The 23609-nt window shown below is 41.9% G+C and overlaps 1 protein-coding gene and 1 pseudogene across 1 annotated transcript in view; both read left to right on the top strand.

The window, feature by feature from the left end:
* The first annotated feature begins 8812 nt into the window (after nucleotides 1-8812).
* The window catches only part of MYLK (myosin light chain kinase), a 282381-nt gene continuing 267584 nt past the window's right edge, over nucleotides 8813-23609 (top strand). The window contains exon 1 of the mRNA XM_070466095.1: nucleotides 8813-8861. The gene's annotated coding sequence lies outside the window, so the exon portion shown is untranslated. The remainder of the gene's footprint in view (nucleotides 8862-23609) is intronic.
* Nucleotides 16097-16919, top strand: LOC110140854 (vesicle-associated membrane protein 4 pseudogene; annotated as a pseudogene).

The raw sequence follows: 23609 nt of genomic DNA, 5'->3' as shown, positions 1-23609 counted from the left end.
TGGACACAATTGAAGCGACTTGGCATGCATGCAAGATTCAAACAAGGCCCACAAATTGCAACAAATTAAAGTGTTTTGTGTCTTTTAACTTACAGCCTCTCCCTCCATTTTTTTATTCCTTACAATTTATTTGTTAAAAGAACCAGGTTAACAATGCCATGAAGTTGCTTGCAGTCTGAATTTTTCAGATTGCATCCCTTTGTTGTAGTAGAATGTTGTCCTAGTTATTTCCTGTGAATTGGTAGTGGAGTCTAGAGGCTTGGTCAGACTCGAGTTTGACTTTTATGACAAGAATAATTCAGATGGTGTCAGTTTCTTCACTGGGACTCACATAATATCTGGTTATCTCTCCCTTGTGATGTTAGCAAATCACTCGTGATCAGTGTCCAGATCCACTAGGATTACAACACTAGCTATCCTTTTTCATCTGTGACATAGAATACATCTATAAAGAAAAATGTCCTCCACTCTGCTATTTGATTACCTGAGTTCATTTACATAAGAAAAATGCTTGACTCTTTCCAGTTTTTTACCAATTTTCAAAATAATGAATTGGTTTCCTAGCATCCTTCAATGGTGACTTGTTTTTTTAGCATCACTGTGAATTCATGGATTAAATTTACTTGATGTGTTTCAATCCACTGTAGTTGTGACTCTTACAGATACTTTTAAATTGTTCCACCTTTGATCAGTGGAAGCTTTGCTATGTTGTGTTTGTTCTTGCCACTGTGATAGGTGTCAAGCAATTTTACATTACTTTCATTTTTATTTCCCTGATCTCTAGTGAATTTGACTATATTCTTATGTTTGTTGGGCCTTTGGCTTTACTCACTAGAGAATTGTCTATTTGTATCCTTTGCACAATTTTCTATTCTCACTGTTGGTTTTGTCTTATCAGTTTTTAAGGGTGCTTTGTACAGAAAGTAATCCTTGGTGAGACTAGTAGCACAGACATTTTCCCATACATATTGATTGCTATTAACTTTGTCTTAGTGAAGTGATGAAGTGATAATGAAGAATATAGTAGCACAAACATTTCCCAAACATATTGATTGCTATTAACTTTGTCTTAGTACCTTTTGCCAAATAACAAAAAAGGAATTATTTGTATGTGGTCAAATATGCTTGGCTTTATTTTATAGTTTCTTAGTTCTTTGTAAGGAAACTCTTCCCAAATCATTGATTGCATATATAATCTCACAGACAGTTTTCTTCAGGTTTAAAAATTATTTTTCTTTTATACTGAAATACTTAATTTGTTTGCAATTTACTTTTGATTTTAGTGTAAGATAGTAGTCCATTTTTATTTTCTTTCATATAGGTAACCAGTTATATGCCTGTATTTTTTTTTTTTTAAAGAGGGTTCATCTTTTTACCACTGAACTACCATTTTGGCACATAAACATTTCTATTAGCCACTGTAATAATGATCAATTATTTTTTCTATTCCACAAATGCATTTTTATATATCCTTACTAATGGCATATTGATTTGAATACATAAACTTTACAGTACAGCTGATATCTTAGTAAGTTCCGTATATACCCACTCTTCATTTTCTTATATTTTATAGTTGTATTAGCTATTCTTTGGCATTCTTTTGCTACTGAATTTTATTTTATTTTATTTTTCATTTATTTTCATTAGTTGGAGGCTAATTACTTTACAATATTGTAGTGGTTTTTGTCATACATTGACATGAATCAGCCATGGATTTACATGTATTCCCCATCCCGGTCCCCCCTCCCACCTCCCTCTCCACCCGATTCCTCTGGGTCTTCCCAGTGCACCAGGCCCGAGCACTTGTCTCATGCATCCAGCCTGGGCTGGTGATCTGTTTCACCCTAGATAATATACATGTTTCGATGCTGTTCTCTCAAAACATCCCACCCTTGCTACTGAAGTTTAGAATCATCTTAACTAATTCCAAGAAAAACCTTGTTGGAATCCTAATCAGAACTACATTAAATTTATGTATTAAAATTCCTAGAATTAACAGTTTTTTATTGTCTTTCCTTTTAGGATTTCAATTTATTAAAATCCCATTTTGTCTTTTAATAGTTTTTTTCCTCTTAGTTTTTTTCAATATAAATAGGTTTTTTTTCAGGATAAATCCTAAGTCTATCTTGTTAAATTTATTTATAAGTATTTAGCAATTTTGTCACTAACATGATTTGACTGGATTTTTATTAGCAACATGAAGATTTTATAGACATAAGAAAGAACTTTTTAGACTGTTCAGTCACTGGAACTTGTAATTAAAGTGAAAGCTCCTCCTTATGTTATCAGGAAGGAAAGGTGGATATACATCTCTCTAAGACTATTTAGGTAAGGTCTTGCTGAGAGGTTGGGGCAGGGACCAGATGAGCCCTGGAAGACCTACAAAGAAGAGGAATCTACAATGTTGCTGTTTTAGCCAGCCTCCTAATATCAGCCCTCATGTGAGGGCTCTTGACTTAGCCAGTTTTTCCAGCGGATACATGGACATGTAGAAGACCATTATGAAACATGCTGGGATAATCTAGACTAATTTAATTCTAAATTTAGGATAGTCTAAAAATTTTCCAAAAAATTTTTCTTCTGTTTTTTTTTCCCCCAAAATTCCATTTTGTTGTTATGATATAGTTTGTTTTGTTTTTACAATGAATATCTTTTTGTTGTTGTTTATTTCCCCAGGTAAACAATTACAAGAAATATACTCTTTCATTCACATTGTGTATACAAAAATAATAGAAAGAATTTTAGCCCACTGGAGTCCAGAGTTAATATGCTTTGCAGTACATCTTCTCATTCAACTTTCAAAACATCACCATGAAGTAGACTGAGTTTATTTTGTTTGTATCTCGTTTTTAACAACTAGGAACTTAAGGCCCAGAAGAATGTGTTACTTGTCCAAGGTCACACAGCTAGTTAATGACATAGCTTCCATGCAAACCAAGTGGCTGACTCAGAAGATCTTACCATTATAGTATTGTCCTTTCACAGAAGAATTTGAGGTAGAAATGTATGACTTAGAACCTCCATTTCTACTTCTACAAAACAAAGGATTTTTAATAGATGGTATCTGGTTGTAGATTCTTATTATGCAGAAAATTGAGTTTACTGAATTTGTAAATCAAGGGCTTTACATATGCTGCTGCTGCTAAGTCGCTTCAGTCGTGTCTGACTCTGTGCTACCCCACAGACAGCAGCCCACCAGGCTCCCCCGTCCCTGGGATTCTCCAGGCAAGAACACTGGAGTGGGTTGCCATTTCCTTCTCCAAAGCATAAAAGTGAAAGTGAAGTCGTTCAGTCGTGTCCAACTCTTAGTGATCCCATGGACTGCAGCCTACCAGGCTCCTCCGTCCATGGGATTTTCTAGGCAAGAGTACTGGAGTGGGTTGCCATAAACACCCCAAAATTTGCTTTACAGTATATAGTTTTCTCAGCTGTGATTTCCATGTGTTCATTTTCTCCTTAAAGGTGGTCTTTGCTGTACTTGCTTTTTATATTGTTTCCCTCTATGGTTTCTAAAATAACCTCTACAGTGTGTTTGTGGAGGGGTGGAAGCAAATAGAGACCCTATAGGTTATTAGTAGTAGTATATGAGGAAGAATGATAGAATGTGAAATAACAGAATGTGATCACTTGAGTTCTTATTTGCCTATTCATTAAAAGAGTTGTTGCAATTCTTTCACACTATATAAAACTGGAACCTGACCGCAGTCCCCTTTGCTTTCCCCTGTCACCTCCTTGGAATCTGGGGATTCTGCAGCTTGAAATCATTGGTTTATATCTTAAAATTTATTCTAACATTATAATAACCATAAGAACTTTAAAATAACATTTTGAACTAAATTTTAGAATTATTATTATAATAAGGGATATGATAAAATAGCCCTTTCCTAAAAGATGCCCAAGAAATTCTCAATAGAGGATACTTGTGGGATTGCAGGGTGCAACTGTGGAGGAGATGACAGGTACTTTTTATTTTCTACTTTCTATAGGGTTCTTTTCTTCCTTTTTTTTTTTTCTTTTAGCTATTATAATATGTGAATTTAATGATTAAAATTTGATTTAAACATTTTTTCTTGAATTTGAAATTATATCTTCACTGTTGGCTTTGTAGTCAAATGTATTTTCCCCAAATATAAGATTTTTCAATGATAAAATGACAATGCATGACAAAATAGGTTTTAAAGTACAGAAAAGAAATTTATAGTAAATATTTACAGGAACAAACACATTCTGGAGTTCAGTATGTCTGTATTTTCATATGGCAATGACTCTGGACAAGGCACTTGTCTTTAAAGAAATCATTAGCCAAACAAAAGCGCTGTTGGTTAATTTCTAAAGTGATCTTTCTGCTGTGGATTTTATCGTAGCTATAAGCAGTTCTCAGCTCTGATCTCACATCAGAATTACTGGGGAATTTAAAAAAAACCATTCCACAAGCCCCATCCCAGATCAACCACATCAATTTCTGTGACTGCACCCAGGCATAAGTATTTTTTAAAAAGCTTCACAGGTGAGTCCCACCTCTGGCCAGACTTGAGAATCTCAATCCACCAAAAGTGATCTAGGTGGATTTAATGAATTCATAAACTAAGGTGAGCTATTTATTATTTGATACTTGTCAGAGATTAATAAATTATGATATTTTACCTTCTCTTTTTTCCCTTTCCTTCTCCTTTGGTTTTCCTAACAAGGGCCCAGCAATGAAGGGGACCAGGCCAGAGGAGGGATCCGGAGACAGGAAGGAAGTGCAGAGGACACGCACAGACAGATGGAGGCTAGGACTTGCAGATTAAACTTCTTAGAAAGGCAGTAAAAATAAACAGGCACCCCCTCCCTACCAAGCAGAAGGATATTTTCTGCAACTAGTGTTTTGCTTGGGGCAATGGGGTTAACTTGCATTATGTTAGGACATCTAAGGGAACAAATAGACATTTCTCTCTGAAGCTGATTTATTTAATCTTAACAAACCAGCCTTCATGCACTAGGTTTGTGTGTTTGAACCATGGCATTTTTCAGGATCAGTGATATATTTCCTGTAATTTCATGCAAACCTTCTTGATCTCTAGTCATTAGCCATGTTTATAGGGACTGGTACACCCCAGCTCCCATTAACTCTTAAAAACTGGCCAGCTAGGATTCCCTTTCACGACAGGACTTCACACTAAGGATAAATTTTTGGAAGTGGAAAAAAATTGACATAATAGGGCAGGATACAAAAATCAATAAACAAAAATCAGTTGCATTTCTACCTACTAGCAATGAACAATCATAAAAGGAAATTAAAAAAACAATTCCACTTTCAATAGCATCAAAAAAAAGAGTAAGAAACAAATTTAAACAAGAAGGTGAACAATTTTTATAGCAAAAACTACAAAATATTGTCAAAAGAAAGGGAAGAAGAAAAGAAAGAACAGAAACAAGAAAGCATCTTGTGTTTGTGGACTAGAAGACTTAATATTGTTAAGAAAACTGTATTAACCAAAGCAATCTACAGATTCAATGCAATCTCTCTCAAAATCTCAATGATGATTTTTGCAGAAATAGGGAACAAGAAGTCCTAAAATACATATGAGAACTCTCTAAAATTCATTTAGGGACTCCTAAATAACCACAGTGATCTCAGAAAAGATGATCAAAGTTGGTAGTGAGAGAGTCAATTCCTAGGCAGGTTGATAAGAAGTCCTGGGGCCCCAAGGAGAGAGGGGTCTGGAATTCTTAAGGAGGAAGAAAGGACAAATTTTTTTTTCCTCTACATTCCTTAGGATTATATAACAATAATGTATCCTGCTTGAGGACAGTTTCTGGAAAAAACCTTCTGGCGAATCCTGTTATCTTAAAATGTAAATTATGGGAGTGGGTCTAGTAAGGTCTTTACAACCTCCAGACATTCTTTTGATTCAATGTAATAACTAATTAAAAGTATATAACTCCATTGCTAACACTAGTGAGGGGGCACTCTCTGTACCCCTTCTGATGTCTATGTCAGAAGCTTTCTCTATCTCTTTCATACTTTAATAAAACTTTATTACACAAAAGCTCTGAGTGATCAAGCCTTGTCTCTGGCCCTGGATTGAATTCTCCTCTGGAGGCCAAGAATCCTGGCGTCTTTCATGGTTAGCAACAACCTTTCAGTAGTCTCACACTTTATGATTCTAAAACATAATAAAAAGTTCCAGTAAGCAAAACAAAGTAGGATGGCATAAGAACAGACATATAGACCAATGGTATAGAAGAGACAATCCAGAAATAAACACTTGCATACCAAAATGGCAAGATTAGAAAGACATAAGGAATCAATGATGAGCATTAAATATATATTTTCCTATAGAACTAAGATTAAATATGAAAAATTATATGGGGTTGCCCAAAAATTTGTTCCATAAGCTATTAAGTAAAAACCTGAACAAACTTTTTGGCCAACCCAATAGTATGCAAGACTAGGAGCTGACAACTATTAGAGCAGAACTATAATAAAATGCAGCCATGAAATTAAAAGACGCTTACTCCTTGGAAGGAAAGTTATGACCAAACTAGACAGCATATTAAAAAGCAGAGACATTACTTTGTCAACAAAGGTCCATCTAGTCAAGGCTATGGTTTTTCCAGTAGTCATGTATGGATGTGAGAGTTGGACTATAAAGAAAGCCATGCGCCAAAGAATTGATGCTTTTGAACTGTGGTGTTGGAGAAGACTCTTGAGAGTCCCTTGGACTGCAAGGAGATCCAACCAGTCCATCCTAAAGGAAATCAGTCCTGGGTGTTCATTGGAAGGACTGATGTTGATGCTGAAACTCCAATATTTTGGTCACCTGATGCGAAGAACTGACTCATTTGAAAAGACCCTGATGGGAAAGACTGAAGGAAGGAGGAGAAGGGGACGACAGAGGATGAGATGGTTGGATGGCATCATCGACTCAATGGACAAAAGTTTGGGTAGACTCCGGGAGTTGGTGATGGACAGGGAGGCCTGGTGTGCTGTGGTTCATGGGGTCGCAAAGAGTCGGACATGACTGAGCGACTGAACTGGCTGATAATAAAATGGATAATAGATGCAACAAAAGGCAAGTGCAAATGAAGAGACCAGGAAGCACTACACAATATTTCATAGCAGATGCAAAGTAAATATTAGACAAGAGGAAAAAAATTTTTAAAGGTATCCTCTAAATCAGTGAGGGATTCTTGACTCATGACAAAGGAAAATATCTGAGGAACCCTGGAGCTAACGTTTCAGAGTAGGAAGATGCCTAGGAAAAAAACCCAAACCAAATAGCATCGTAAGGAGCATCCTCATTTTACAGATTAGAAAACTGAGGCCCAGAGACAGCAAGTGACTCCACAAGCTCCACAAAGTTAGCACCAGACCCAGGTCTAACACTTGGGTCTCACAATCTGGGACTCCACCACAGTACACTTCCTTTCTATTTAATTTTTTTAAAATAAGTAGATGAATTGAACATTTTTAAGATTTCTCCAGAGCATCCCATGATGCTCTGAAGACATTTCAAAATGTCTTCAAACTTGGATCTTCTGTGGGGAAAGAAGATATAGAAATGCTTTCACAGAGCTGGGTCTGGTTAGCCTCACAGCAGAGTTGGGTGGGGAACTCTGGTGTGAACCTTCCAGACTGTCTCTAATCTTAGGGCATTCTCTCTCCGCCTTTGAGCTTCTTCCTCTCCTCTCCTTGCTGCTTGCCTCACCATGATCTAGTTGCCTCTCCTTTAAGTAGATATAGATTATGTCTGTGCTCAGTCGTGTACACTCTCTGCACCCCATGTACTGTATGTAGCCTGCCAGTTTCCTCAGTCCATGGGATTTTTCAGGCAAGAATACTGGAGTGGTTTGCCATTTTTTTTCTCCAGGATATCTTCCTGACCTAGGGGTGAAAACCTGAACCCATGTCTTCTGTGTCTTCCACATTGCAGGCGGATTTCTTACCCACTGAACTATCAGGGAGGCCCTACATAAAGATCATACTTGCACGTTTAAAAGTAACTCTGTTAGGGGCTATCCTAAGCACTTTACCAGGCTTGCCTCACTGAAGCCTTACATTCCTATGAGGCAGATTTTTTGTCCCCATTTCAGAGACAAGAAAACAAGAGACGAGTAACAGAAATAAGTACCTTGCTCCAAATTTTGCAGCTAGAAAATAAGGGGTAGAGTTCTCAACTCCAGAATCCGCCTTTTTAAGGACAGTTATCCAGCCTGAACGAAATTGCACGTTGTGCCCAATTCTGAAAATGAGCACGCTTTTCGCGATACTTTGTCCGAAAACTAAAATTGCATTCATTTGGGGAATCGAGTCGTTGTTCTTTTTGGTAGCCACATCAAAGAAAAAGACGATTAATTTTTAAAGTCTACTGAGTTTTTCCAGTGTATGGTCTTCTCTTGTGTATCGAGTGGTCTTCCAGGGGAAAACACGAGAAAACACGCCTAAGGCCACCAGTCCGGTGTGCGAGAAGGAGTTGGGGCGGGGCGAGGGAAGGGCTAAGTGGACCGGCGTCCCGCGCCCGGTTCCGCTCCGGATTCTCAGCTCGCGACCCCGGGAGGAGGGCAGGTGGGCGTGGCGCAAGGGCCGCGGGTCCATTCCCAGTGCGCTATGCAAATGACATGTAAACCAGCGCGTGTGAGTCCGAGTCCGCAGTTTGGATCGGGACTCGGAGCGCTGGGCTCTGAGGGGCTCTCCCACTTGCTCGCGCTCTCTCCGGGCGGCTCACCCCTGCACCGACCCGGACGCGCCTCTCCTGCTCCCAGTGCCGCCGGGTTGGCAGCCAGCGGCGCTTTGAGCGCTGAGCCCGCGCTGCGCGCCCGCGGGACGACCCTGCCGAGCGCCGTGCCTCGGCTCCCGGGCTGCCTTCGCTGCGCGGGTGAGTGAGCCCGCCCCACGCTTTTGTCCCGGCGCGGCCCCTGGGAGTCACTCCTCCAGGGCGGGGGTCGCGGGGTCGGGACCCTGGATCGGGAGCTTGCTCCATGCTCCACTGTTGGAGAGGGGTTCCTGCGTGCGGCGAGGAGTTGGGCGGGGGGACGAATAAGGGGGCGACCCAGCACTTCCAAGCAGCCTCGGTTTTCTTTTGGAAGGTGAGGTGCCTGGGGACAGTGACGCCGTTGTCTCTTACAGGCGTCATCCGAAAGGGATACCCTTGATTTGAGTGGTGCAAATCGCCGCTAGCCTGCAAGGAAGAAAGGTGGGCTCTTCTCCCAGCTCCCCAGCGCCTTGCAGGATGACTGGGGAACGACAGCTGCGGGGCGGGTGTGCCACGTGAAAGTCCTCCCTGTCTAAAGGCGAGCCCTGGAAGATAGGGCAATGGGTGCAGCTCCGGAGTCCCAGACAAAATTGGGGCGCCAGGCGTTGCAGTCTTTCTCTCTCTCCCTGTTCCTCACTCAAGCCCCCGCCTGCTGTTCTGCCTGCTTGTCTTCAACCAGTTTTATGGTTGAAAGACTCTTGTTCTCAGATCATTGCGGTTGGAAAGTTTAGGCTAAACTAATTCCCAGGTGTTAGCTGTCAGTGGTTAAGGCAGAACTCCTCCATGGAACTTGTGGCTACTTACACTCCTCAAGACCCAAAGGACTGAACTTCTAGGAGTGGTGTTGCAGATGTGAAGATGGCTGGTGGGGAGAGTTTTTCAAGCATTTGTTGTTGTTGAGGGGTGAGGAGGGCCCATCCTCTAGATAGTAACCTGAAGTAGAAAGACCCAGCTCCTTTGCGGCCTAGCAAGGGTAAAAATAACCATTGCAATGGAAGGAGCTGGGGGGAAGTGGGGGCACACTCAGGCAGTGGGAATAGTACCAGGCCTCAGGCCACTGGTTTCTACCATCCCTCCTTTCCCTGAGTGCAAAGAGCAGAGTATGTGAAATCCCCACTTGCCACCCTCCCCATAGCCTGACTAGTGCTGTGCCCCCTTTCCACCTGGGGCTGTGGGTTCCTCCCTGTTTTAGTGCAGTCGTTTGTCAAAATGCACAGCTGGTCAATAAGTTATTTGTGAATGGTGGGTTTGAGAGGACTGTTTAGGGAACCCCTCACCCTTTAAAGAATGGGGATCCACAGATCCAACAAAGTCTCTGGGGGAAGGGCTTCCCCGGTGGCTCAGATGGTAAAGAATCTACTTGCAAAGCGGGACACTTGGGTTCGGATCCCTGGGTTGGGAAGATTCCCCTGGAGGAGGGCATGACAACCCACTCCAGTATTCTTGCCTGGAGAATCCCCATAGACAGAGGAGCATGGTGGGCTACAGTCCACGGAGTCACAGACAGTCAAACACGACTGAGTGACTAAGCACAGGGGGAAGGGTAGGTGCTTCTGGTAACCTTACTGGTTGCCTAAAAGGCATCTCAGGTTGTAGCAAAATAGTTTTGTTTTCTCCTCACTTTATTTCCCTCTTCCTCTCCATCTCTTTATTTTGTCTTAAATGCTCAAACCCCTTGTGTTCTCTCTTTGGTGATCTTATCTTAGTCTCTTTCCCTTCCCTGCACACTGCAGCCATGTGGAAGGTGATGCTGCTGGCACCACGGTGCCCTGGGCTGGTATCGAATGTTCCTTCTCAAGGCCCAGAGTGAGGTGGGCCTTTTGTCTCCCATCCTGACTGGGCTAAGAGCCTTCAGCCAGAGCAGGTGGGAGCCTGGGCACTGGGTCCTGGCAGACGGGAGTGGGGTGGCTGGATGCTGGCTACTGGACTGGGTAATGGGTACCCTGGGGCCTTGCACAAGAGCCTTTTTACCAGGATGTGCATATCAGTTCCCTAACTCATGATGCACAAAAATGCTGGTCCTCAGGCACTACTAGGCGTGAGCTTGAAAAACTGCCCCAGGTGGCAAAGGATTTGTGTATTTGGTTTATTTTGTGTAGTATCTAACTAACTGAGGAGGGGGGAGCTGGGGCCTTGGAGCACTTTTTCTTTTTATAAGGTTTGCTGACCCTCTTCTCAGGAGACTATTTTCTCAGAGGTTAGGGGACATGTACAGAACAGACTAGGTCCTGGGGATGTTCCCGGTCTAACTGGTCAGCTTAGGTGGACCCACCTACTGCCCAGACCTTAGACAGACAGGTACATTCACCATAGGGCAGGAGCTTCTGGTTGGCAGCTCCAGGGGAATCCACTGGGACAAATTGTCAGAGGAGGCTGCCGCAGATGGTGCTGGGGTTAGGAGAGAGGCCCTTGCAGAACCAAAGGTGGGAGAGGGGTTTTAATGGTAGCTGGGGGAGGGCGGTCTGCCCCAGCCTCAGTGGACTAGATTGTGAATGCTCTGGGATCACCATGGCCTCAGTATCTATAAGATTGACCTCTTGCTTCACACACATCCTCCACTCCCCCCCCCCCCCCAAAATATGAATCTGAGTCTGTGAAACAGAACTAGTTGATTTATTGGCACTTTGTCTTTTGAGATTCAAGAGGTGGCAATTTGAGAATGCAGCCCTGTCCCGGTAGGGATTCAGAGACCCAATGAACATGTGGACTCTTACTTAGTATCTTTCTGAAAACACTTCTTGGTGTTCTGGAAATACACACCAAGGCCCCTTGGCAGCCTAACTGCCCTTCCCTCAATTCAAGCCAACATACTCTGATTGGGAAATTGTTCATTCTTATAAGCTTCCTGTCCTATCCTTTCTGTAATTGTGGAGAATTTTAGAGAAAAACCCTTAGAAAGTAAACTTTCCCAACACAAGATGTTATCCTCTCCCAACCTGACTATTGTGTCCTTCTCCTCTGAACCCCAGGGAGTGTACCCAGAGGGCATGAGGTAGGCCCATTTGCATGGAAAGCATACAAGTGGGCGCTTGGGGCTGGGAATCCAGAGAGCAGTGCAGATGGCACTGGGACAGGCTCCTGTGCCATGTGATGTCTGCCCCCTTCCTTCTGCTTCCCTAGCCTCTGCTCCACAAATGCAGAAAGGCGAGTGTGCGGGGTCGGGGGCTGCTGTGTGAGCCACTCACCTTGCCCACCTGTGCCCACCTGCAGATGAATTCCCTTGTCTGTTTGTTGAGTTCTGGCTTCATACTTCTCCATTTGCTTTAAGCCAGCAGGTTGAGCACTTGTAGTTTTTACAGCCTGAAGGTGGGTGGACCTCGGTGGCCATCACTACGGCTGCAGATGTAACCCTCCTGCCATGTCAGATGCTCCTGCTTGTCAGGGCCGTGGTCCTTGTGAAACCAGGCTGGGGCAGGAGGAGAGCCTGGAGGAATTCCTCCCTGTTTGCTGCTCGTGGGGCTAAGGCTGGACTTCCAGAGGCTCACACTGTCCCTTGTGTCTGAGGGGAATGCTTGTGAGGGACACCCCGCAAGGGAGCTGAGGGAATTTACATATAGATCTGGCTTCTCGAACATCCCAATGGTGTCCCCTCCCCCCACAGTTGGTGCTTTTGTCCCCCTTTCTCCTCTCCCCTTTTCTTTTGGATCCTGAATACAGAGCTCTCTGGAGAACAAAAGAAAAGGGGTGAGGAAAGGATCTCCTTTTCTTTCAGATCTGCTGCTTAATTTCCACCTGCTTCCCCTGACTCTGGGACCCCAGATGGGATGGATGCTAATTTGTGAATGCAGGACTCTATGAGTTAGTTCTCAAAATCTTTCAGGAACCGAAATGCTTCACAGTTTAGCTTTCATCATTGAGGATGCTGTTTATCTGTTTTGTTTTCAGAGATTGATATTTCTACTGCGGAGCAGTTCTCCTTCAGAGGGAGAGGAGCATGAGGGTAGAGTATACTCTTTGGAGTTAAGCTTGGGTTCAGAGCCATCCTGTTCACTCACTGGCTGGCTGTTCCTGGGTATGGTATTTAGCATCTGTGGGCTGAGTGCAGTTTCCTCGTCAGTGAGGGTGTTTATATAAATGAAGTGAATGTGTGAATATAAGGAGGTATGAAAGAAGGAATAGCTATTATTCTGTATATTGTATAGTGTTCCATAGGTCTATGGAATGACCTATACCTCAGCCAACAAGCATGAATGACAGACCTCCTCTCCATCTAGCCCTGTGGAGGATTATACAAGGAAGGTACTATGCCCAAGGGACTTTGGGTTTTATGGGGAAACAGTGAACAGTGAACAGTGAACATGAATGCAGTATGTAATTAGAAAAGAGGGGTTAGTTCTGTGGTTCAGACTCAATTAGAAGAATTTCGGGTAGCAAGAAATTTCGGGTAGCAATATGTGATGAGGAAAGGCCTCAAAGCTTTTCTTCAGGGAGCAGGAGAGAGGGTGGTTACTGACCTGGAGAGAGGAAGGTGGGGATACTTGTTTGCTGTCTCCAAAAGCTCTCCTTTCCTCCTTTGTTAGAACCTAGTGAAGAACCTTTGGCCCTGTGGTGAGCTCTCAACCATGCAGAACAGCTTGTCCTGAGATTTATTTGGGGGGAGTTTTCCCTCTGCTGCCCAGAATGTTCCTGGAACAATTTTGTTTTCACTTTATCCTGGGTCAAAAATTATAAGAAGCAAATCTACAGCCAGAATGAAAGCCCATCCCATAAAGGCTTTTGGGCTCCCAGGGCTCAGTGTTCTTTCCTCATGTTTCATTTCTGTCAGCCCACCTGCCAGCTACATCATAGTGAGGTGGAAACCCTAGTCTAGGAGGTGAAGACATTGGGTGCAGAACTGGAAATAGCCAGAGTTCTTACCTCTTTACTCTGATGGAGGATGGTGATGGGGTGGGAAGGCCTGACTTTGACCAGAATGTAAGTGAAAGTGTTAGTTGCTCAGTCATCTCTGACTTTGTGACCCCATGGACTGTAGCCTGCCAAATTCCTCTTTCATGGAGTTCTTCAGGCCAAAACACTGGAGTGGGTAGCAATTCCCTTCTCCAGAGGATCTTCCCAACCCAGGAATCGAACCTGGGTTTTCTACATTGCAGGCAGAGAAATGAATGCAAATTGGTTCTCTCATTTGTCCCTTCTGGTTCCCCAGAGTCTTTGAAGGCCGTCTCCTTTAGTCTGAGATTGCCCTGGGAAGCAGGTTCCTTCTTTATCTGGCCTGACTCTGTCATCACTGCCATATGTCTGCTGCCAGGGCCCCAGAGTACCTTGTGTCTGCCCACGCAGCTTCCACTTACCCCTGAAGTCCCAGCCCCCATCCCACCCAGTACCCAGAGTTGACACCTGGGGCTGACACTGTATTCTGGACCTGCCTTGACTCTGGAATGCACCATCCTTCACAGGAATTTTCACCCCATGAACTGAACATGGAAGCTCTTTCCAGTCTCCACTGACCCTGGAAGTAAAGACTCTTCTCCTTTGCCTGGGATATACTAGATGGAGGCTATGTGAAAAACCTGGAAGAGGCTGTGGTTTGGAGCTGTTTGGCACAGCTCCAGTGCTGTCCAGGTCTCTGCAAGCACATATGTAACTAGAGAGGGGCCCTTTTCTCTGCTTGCCTGAGGAACCTGTGGGCAGATGAACAGTGCTTGGTAACCTTTACTTGCAATGGAGTCATAAGGTGTGGTATCACACTAGGTCATGAGCTCCTGAGGGCAAAGGCCATGGTTTATCTCCACGTCCTTGCTCTTAGTCCAGTAAGTAGTCTTAGTATCTGACATGCCATGGTGCCTGGTTGTCTGTGCTTAAGGCCTGGCTGGTGGGTGAGTTGGAGTGTTCAAGAAAGATCCTCAGGCATCTTCCCTCTGCTGCTCCAGGAGAAGGTACTTTCCCCTCATTTGCCTCACTTCTCCAAAATGTCTTCTTTGTGGTTAGGCATTACTGTTCTATTTTTCTCCTGAACTCTGCATGTTTCCTGTCGAGTACTCAGCCCATTCAGAGAACTTGCCTAAAATGGACCTGTCCCTACTGTTCCCCCTTATTCAGGTTAAGTTCTCATTCCACATTTTTGTTTTAGTGTCAACAGAGCATTTTCATAGTCACTTGGCTGGTAACGCTGTGGAAGTGGACATGTTCAGGAGAAGACAACAGGCTGTTTCAGTGTCCCTGTAACTGCCTCTTAGCACTACGGAAGCTTGTCTTCACATTCACAGTAGGACCTCGTGCTGGGCATGAGACAGTTAATGTAGATACTACTGATTTTATCCCATAGCATTTCAACTGAAGTATTTTAGGGAGTTCAGGCTTTTGTTGTGACTGGGCAGCCACCTCAGGCACAAGCTGGCTGCAGAAGCAGCATCACAGCTGCTCAGCCCTTCCTCCTGTGGTTCCCCCCTCCACTGGTTATTCCAGGCAGAGAGAATCCCCGGGTTTTACTTTCATATTGCTATTGCTCGTGACCAGACCTTCACTAGCTCACACTTGGACTATTAACTGTGGCACAAATACATTTTACACTTGACTGCTTTGTTAATCTTAAAGCCCAATCTGGCTGTGTCACTCCATCTTCAGAAACCCTCCATGGCTCCCTGCTTCTCACAGGACACCCTTAACCTGAAGTGCAAGGGCCTCTGTGATCCGACCTCCAAGGCAATGGAACTTGTTAACTTCTTGTCCCTAAACCCAGTTTGCACTTTCCTGTCTCTCTGCCTATGTGAGTTTATCCTCTCCTGGAATATTTGTCACTTTCCTCTTTGATTGACAAGTTCTTCTATCCTTAAATATTTGTTCAAGGAATGATTAAGTTCCTAATACATGTCAGACACTGTCCCAAAATGGAGACTGCCTTTGACCTCGTGAACTTCACCTCAGCTTCAAGTTCTTTTCCTCGTTTGAACTTCTGTAGGGACCTTGAATTGGTCCCTATAAATTCTTTTGTTGGTGACAAGTCATACATTATTATGAAAAGTTTACATGTTTAGTTTTATTTATGCTAAAATTTTTATATTTACAACTACCTTGAAAAAATTTCAAGGGGAAGACATGCCTGAAGCTTTTATTTCCTAATAGCAGTCTTTCAGAACCCACTAATAACAAAATTCCTTTGGGAGCCTTGTTGGCAAAATAAACCATGCCTCCCAGTCCCTAGCCTAGACTTGGGTGGGGTCAGGGAATCTGTTTTTACAGAGCTCCCCAGGTGTTTACAGTGTCAGCCAGAATTGAGAATCAATCTTCAATGCTTTTTTACTAGGTAATTATTTCTTTGATTTGTGTATTAGGAAGGAGTCTTCAAAATTAGTAGAAACCGCTCCTCCCCGCTCTCTTCTTCCGATTCCCACTCCTTCCCCTGCCAGTCCAGCACTGCCTTCCTCGCGAGCTCCCTGGGAGACTCAGGTGGTAAAGATTTATCCTGCTGGGAAGTAGAACAGCACCTCATTAAAAAAGATGCCTCCCAAGTTCAAGTGCCACCTAAATGATAATGATGTCACAGGTTCTGGGAAAAGTGAAAGGAGAAATCTTTTAGAAGATGATTCAGACAAAGAAGAGGACTTTTTTCTAAGAGGACCATCTGGAACAAGATTTGGACCTACAAATGATAAAATTAAGCATGTTCAGAATCAGGTGGATGAAGTCATTGATGTCATGCAAGAAAATATTACAAAGGTAATAGAAAGAGGGGAGAGACTAGATGAACTACAGGACAAGTCAGAAAGCTTATTGGATAATGCAACTGCTTTTAGCAACAGATCCAAACAACTTCAAAGGCAAATGTGGTGGTGTGGATGCAAAATAAAAGCCATCATGGCTTTGGTTGCTATTATTCTTTTGTTAGTGATTATCATTCTTATAATTGTGAAATACCGTACTTCATTTGATGACAGATCTTCATTAAACAAAATCTAGGACAATAATAATAAAAGGTTGCCGCATAATTTAAGTGAAACCCATGTATATAACTTTCAAAGCTTCTTTTTCAAGAAATTAAGAGGCAAGTATCACTTCAAATTGGAGCATTGAGAATGTCCAATTATCTCCCTCCCTTCCAACAAAATGTTGCTTTTAATAATTATGTTTGAGGCAAAGATAACTAGCCTTGATTTTGCCATATTCCAAGGGTCTAATTTGAAACTAGATACTTGCCAATTCACTGTTGTATATATAGTTAAACACTGATAAGGATATTTCATACTGTTAATTAATGGCATAAGGACTTGAATTTATTTATTTATTTATTTTTATAGATTAATTCTTTTTTTTTCATTTATTTTTATTAGCTGGAGGCTAATTACTTTACAATATTGTAGTGGTTTTTGCCATACATTGACATGAATCAGCCATGGTTTTACATGTGTTCCCCATCCTGATCCCCCCTCTCACCTCCCTCCCCATCCTGTCCCTCTGGGTCTTCCCAGTGCAGCAGTCCTGAGCACTTGTCTCATGCATCCAACCTGGGCTTATGATCTGTTTCACCCTTGATAGTATACTTGTTTCAATGCTGTTCTCTCAGAACATCTCTCCCTCGCCTTCTCCCACAGAGTCCAAAACTGTTCTGTACATCTGTGTCTCTTTTTCTGTTTTGCATATAGGGTTATCATTACCATTTTTAAAATTCCGTATATATGAGTTAGTATGCTGTGTTGGTGTTAATCTTTCTGGCTTACTTCACTCTGTATAATGGGCTCCAGTTTCATCCATCTCATTAGAACTGATTCAAATGAATTCTTTTTAATGGCTGAGTAATATTCCATTGTGTATATGTACCATAGCTTCCTTATCCATTCATCTGCTGATGGGCATCTAGGTTGCTTCCATGTCCTGGCTATTATAAACAGTGCTGCGATGAACATTGGGGTGCACGTGTCTCTTTCATATCTGGTTTCCTCAGTGTGTATGCCCAGGAGTGGGATTGCTGGGTCATGTGGCAGTTCTATTTCCAGTTTTTTATTACATCGAGGTGGGGATCAGGCTGGTGGTCAGGGAGCCTCTGCAGAATACCAAATCATTATGCTGAAAGATGTGTGTAACCATTCCATCGATATTTGCAAGATTCTTCTCATACTAACAATTGCTTTGCAAGCAATGTTCACATGTTTATAGATGTAACGAAAGCTTAATATTGTAAATGTTGCTGCCTTCAGCTATAACTAAAAACATTCCAGTAAACCTATTTTTTATTGTAAAAAACAAAAACAAAAATTAACAGAAACCAATTCAGCTAGTTGAAGAGAAAAAAATGAGTAATAGTTGTATAATGAAAAGAGATAACATTCTCATATTTTCTTGATTTCAAGTTACCGTAGGCTATAAGATTTACATCACTTTCTAGATTCTTGGGGAAAAAAACACCTCCTTTAATATATACAACTTTAGACTAAGTTTCAATGTGGTTTTAATCATACTGTCTTTCTTCAGTATTATCATAATCAAAGTATTCAGATCCTTCTGAATTGTGTTTTTCTATCAGAGTTATACAAGACTTCAAGATAAAATGCTATTTTTGATCATCTGTGCTCATGATTTTTTAATGTTACGCCATCCTTGAATTCTTAAGATAAATTCTTTGGTAAATACTTGGTTATGATATATAGTTTTTTTAAAACACCTTTTAGCTTTGATTTTCTAATGCTTTATTGGATTTCTTTCTTTTTTTTTTTTTAACATTTATGGTGATAAGTGAGATAGAACTATTAACTTTCTGCTTTCCTTGGCTGATTCTGTGTGTGCCCACAATTTTTACATCTTCAGCCCCTTTAGGATCAACAGAATAATTCTAAGGAATATTAAAGTATACCAGGGTTTTATCTACATTTCCTTTAGGTTATACTTTTAGTTCTGGTTTTTCTATAAGAAAATAACATTGCTAAAAGTTAAGTGTCTTTTTCTGAAAGTTAACTGGAAGCTTTGGAACAATTATTATTCAGTACCCAACTCATCACATGTTGCACATGAATTAGTAACACCAACTTTCCCTACCTTTGAAAAGTATGCTTTATTTTGATAAATGTAGCAGTTTCTATTGCCTTTTGATCCCATTGCTTGACAAGTGGTAGGCATTCTTTTAGTTACACAGTAACTTTTCTTTCCAATGTTACATCATTATGGAATCTTTTTTAAGACTTTTTTTCACATTAGAAAAAACAAAGTATGATTTTTCTAAATTTTTCTAATTTTTCATATAGTAAAATTCAGTAATTTTAGTGTACAACTTTGCATTTTGACAAACATAGTTATGTAAGTATTACCATAATCAAGATACAGAATATTTCTCTCACTTCTAAAAATTGCCTTGTGCACTTTACTGGTCAACTCCTCTACCACCTGAAGACCTTAAGTAGGAACCGCTGATCTGATTTCTGTACCTATGACTGTGCCTCTCTCAGGATGGCTTATGGTATATGGCATTTTAAGTTTACCTTCTTTCATTTAGTGCAGTGTCTTGGAGGGTTCTCTATATTGTGGGTAGACAGTAGGTCATTCCTTTTTGCTGCTGAGTGTTATGTCATTGTATGTGTTCTCTATTTGCCAGTTGAGGGATATTTGAGCTGTTTCCAGTCTGGGGTGATAATGAATAATTCACTCTGAGTATCTGTATACATGTTTTTATGTCGACATAGATATTTACACAAGTGAAATGAAAATCTCAGAAGGGATTGCTGGGTGGTATAGAAGAAAGAAAAAAAAATGTATCTCCAATGCTTTCTTTAAGATGTTTATAGTTTTAGGTTTTACATTTAGGTCTCATCCATTTTGAGTTTTTTTTCACATGGTGTAAGGTATAGATAAAGGTTCTTTTTTGTATACAGACATTCAATTACTCCAACACTATTGTTATAAAAGATTATCCTTTCCCTCTTGAATTGCCTTTGTATCTTTGTTGGAAATCAATTGAGAATGTATGTGTGGGTCTGTTTCCGACTATTCTGTTCCATTGGTTTATGTGTATATCCTTTCAGCAATACCACACTGTCTTTTTAAAAATTAATTAATTTGGTTGTGTCAAATCTTACTTGTGGCACAGGGGATCTTTTTTGAGTCATGTGGGATTTTTCATTATGGTGCACGGATCTCTACTTGTGGTATAGAAGTTATGGTGTGCGGGCTCTCTAGTTGTGACATGTGGGCTCCAGAGCATGTGGGATCAGTAGTTGTGGCATGCAGACTCTTTAGTTGAATACTGCACTGTCTTGATTATTGTAGCTTTAAGTTTTGATGGGAGAAATATCAATAACCTCAGATACTCAGATATCACCACCCTTATGGCAGAAAGCAAAGAAGAACTAAAGAGCCTCTTAATGAAAGTGAAAGAGAAGAGTGAAAAAGTTGGCTTAAAACTCAACATTCAAAAAACTAAGATCATGGCATCTGGTCCCATCACTTCATGGCAAATAGATGGGAAAACAATGGAAACAGTGACAGACTTTATTTTGGGGGGCTCCAAAATCACAGCAGATGGTGACTGTATCCATGAAATTAAAAGACGCTTGCTCCTTGGAAGAAATGCTATGACAAACCTAGACAGAATATTAAAAAGCAGAGACATTACTTTGCCAACAAAGGTCCATCTAGTCAAAGCTATGGTTTTTCTAGTGTGGATGTCAGAGTTGGACTATAAAGAAAGCTGAGTGCCAAAGAATTGATGCTTTTGAACTGTGGCATTGGAGAAGACTCTTGAGAGTCTCTTGGACTGCAAGGAGATCAAACCAGTGCATCCTAAAGGAAATCAGTCCTGAATATTCATTGGAAGGACTGATGCTGAAGCTGAAACTCCAATACTTTGGCCACCTGATGCAAAGAATTGACTCATTGGAAAAGACTCTGATGCCGAGAAAGATCGAAGGCAGGAGGAGAAGGGGCCGACAGAGGAAGAGATGGTTGGATGACATCGCTGACTTGATGAATTTGAGTTTGAGCAAGCTCCAGGAGTTGGTGATGGACACAGAAGCCTGGTGTGCTGTAGTCCATGAGGCCACAAAGAATCGGACACAACCGAGTAACTGAACTGAACTGAGTGTGAATCTTTCAACTTAGTTCTTTTCCAAAGAATCTAGAATAGTCAAAACAATTCTGAAAAGGAAGAATGGATCTGTAGATTCAATACAATACTAACAAAACCTCCAGTAGGTTTTTATGCAGAAGCCAATAAGATGGTTTTGACATATTTCATAATCAAGACAGTGTGGTATTCAACTAGAGAGCCTGCAACCAAGATCTGATGTAGCCAAATAAATTAATTAATCACCTAAGTTGATTCTCCAGAGAGCCCTTGGGCTTCTGCCTGAAAGTTGGACCAGTGTGAGGGAGGAGCAGAAGTCATTCCTTGGACTGCTTTCCTTGTGGAAGGCAATAGCCTGGCCGTCTAGCCCAGGGAGTCTGGGACCCTAGTGTTCACATCTGCTTCCCAACCTGGTCTGTAGAACAGAGAGTAGAGGGAGTAGGAGTTGCTATAGTTTTATGGTGAAAGGGCTCTCTTCCCAGTTATTTCAAGCGAGGGTCAACAAAATTTTTCTGAAAAGAGCCAATAGTAAAAATTTTCAACTTAGCAGGCTATACTATGTCACAAGTATTCAACTCTTCCTTTTTTTTTTAATTGGTAGCATGAAAGCAGCCATAGATAATATGTTAATGAATGGTCATGGCTGTGTTTCAGTAAAAGTTTATTTACAAAAATAGACAATAGGCTGGATCTGGCCTGTGGGACATAGTTTGCCCAGCCCTGCTATAGTCTGTTAATGTGGTGAATTACATTGATTGATTTTTAAATGTTGAACCAGCCTTGCATTCCCAAGATAAGCTTCACTTAGTTTAGAGCATCTGGTCTGCACCTGTCTCTGTCTTTGTTTCTTAGCTTGTCACTGAGATCGAGCCTCTCAGGAGCAGGGCCACAGTAATGCCACTTCTTATCTCCCATCAAGCATAAAGTGGTCGTCAGTAAATATTGTGGCTGTGTGGGAAGAACTGTATATGTTCATGGTACCTCTGCTGACCTTGCTTTATGGTTCTCTCAGGGGCCTAGAGGAAATGGGGGTTGTGTGGAGGAGTTGGGTCCAAGTGCTGTCACTGCAGGCACAGGCTGATCTTTCATTTCAGAGGCTATTTTGGAAACATGACTTAAGTTTGGTCTGTGGGGAACTGCTTTCTAATTACTCTCTCCTTTTCCTGAGAGTTGTGGTTGGCACAAGAATTCAGGCATCCAGATGCCAGCCCCAGTGCTGGTGTTCTGAAAGGGCTTGACTAGCTCCTTTCAAGGGCCCTGGTCCCCTTTTACTGAGGGGTTTGCAGGTGTGTGGCAGAGTCAGAGCAGGAAGGGTGGGCCAGTCTGCCCACTGAACGTGAGCATGGCTGGCCGTTGTGTCTCTGGGCAGCTGTGCGTTGACCACATTGTGCCGTGGCAGCTCCGTGCACCGGACGGGTTTTGTCCAGGGAGTACACAGATTCCATCTCAGCTGCTTCTCATTGATTGGGACAGTGGGTGTGTGTGGTTGATGGGGAGGGTCTGGGCTTTGCAGCTCCGCAGACCTGGGTTTGAATCCCACCTCAACAAATTACTAGATGGATGAGCCTGGGAAATTATTTAGCTGGTCTGAACTTACCTTCACTCATTTCTATAATGAAGATGCTCACAACCTCCCAGCATTGTTGCTCGGGTTACATTAAACATGTCAACCCTCTCCTGAGAGATGAGAGGGCACTCTGAAGGATATTAAGTGAGAAGTGGTGGGCAAGTCTAGAGAGAAATGCAAAGCAGGTTTCAGACATGATGGGAAAATCCATTAGAAGTCTAGGGTATGGAGAGGGGCTATTGGTCACTTTCTCCCACCTCAGATATTTTTTTCCTGAAGGGGCTGAGTCTCTGAATTTGCTCTGGGGCAGGGAGGGGCTGACTCCCTGGTGTAGATGAGGCCTTGGGTTGTTTGGTGCTTTTATCTTACTGAGCCTGGTTCACTGGGATAGGAACAGGATCCTGAGATTGCACCAGACCCTGGTTACTAGAACCAATCACATAATTGCCTCTAGGTGTGGTGACAGTCATAGCCTCACCCCTCCCCCATTATACATGTGTAGGCCCTCACTGGGGGCATAGCACATTTGTTCCATCCTTACTGCTCCATGGGCTAAGGGAGGGGTGAGGAGAGTCCCCCCGAAGTGCCGTCAGGACATTCCCACTCTGTGTGCTCCAGGGTCTCTGCTTTCCTTTGCTGACATTCTAGAGCCCTGGGTCTGGCTCTTAGGGGATGAGGCCCCTATGTTTCCTGCAGCAAGTCAGTGAATTAAGGAAACTGCTGCTTCTAGGCCCATTCTGCCCACACTCTGGAGGAATCTAACCAGGGTTTTTACGAGAGAGCTCATAAAGTTTGTTGAGGATTGGAAATTAAATAAAGTTCCAGTTTTATCATCCTGAGATGATTTTCTATTATTGTACCTTTAAACAACATTAAAACACAGATATGCTTGTAATATCCCTGGTTAAAAAACAATGTTAACCTTTATTGCATGAAAGATAAAATTCTAACTGTTCAACTTGGCATGCAAAATAGACTACAGTTGGACCCCCACCACATAAGATATTCAGTTATCATTGAGTGGCTATAAGTACTTTTCATTTGGATAATGTTTTATAGTTTACTTAATGTTTCACACAGTTTGCATTTAATTTTTATCAGTCGTATGATGTCTTATTATTCTTATTATTAATAATATTAGACTTATTAGGCTATTTAGACTTATTAGACTAATTAATAATAAGTCTTATTATTCTTATTTCTGTTTTATAGTTGAGGATCCAAGGCTCAGGGAAGTTAAAAAGAACTTGCCCAGTTTCACATGGCCATAGTAAAGTCACTATTTTAAGCAGAGGGCAGAAAATAGTGGTTACTTGCCACT

Source organism: Odocoileus virginianus, chromosome 4, assembly GCF_023699985.2.
Source record: "Odocoileus virginianus isolate 20LAN1187 ecotype Illinois chromosome 4, Ovbor_1.2, whole genome shotgun sequence".
NCBI classification, from domain to species: domain Eukaryota; kingdom Metazoa; phylum Chordata; class Mammalia; order Artiodactyla; family Cervidae; genus Odocoileus; species Odocoileus virginianus.
The sequence above is the reverse complement of the archived record's forward strand: the minus strand, read 5'-3'. Positions and strand labels throughout refer to the sequence as shown.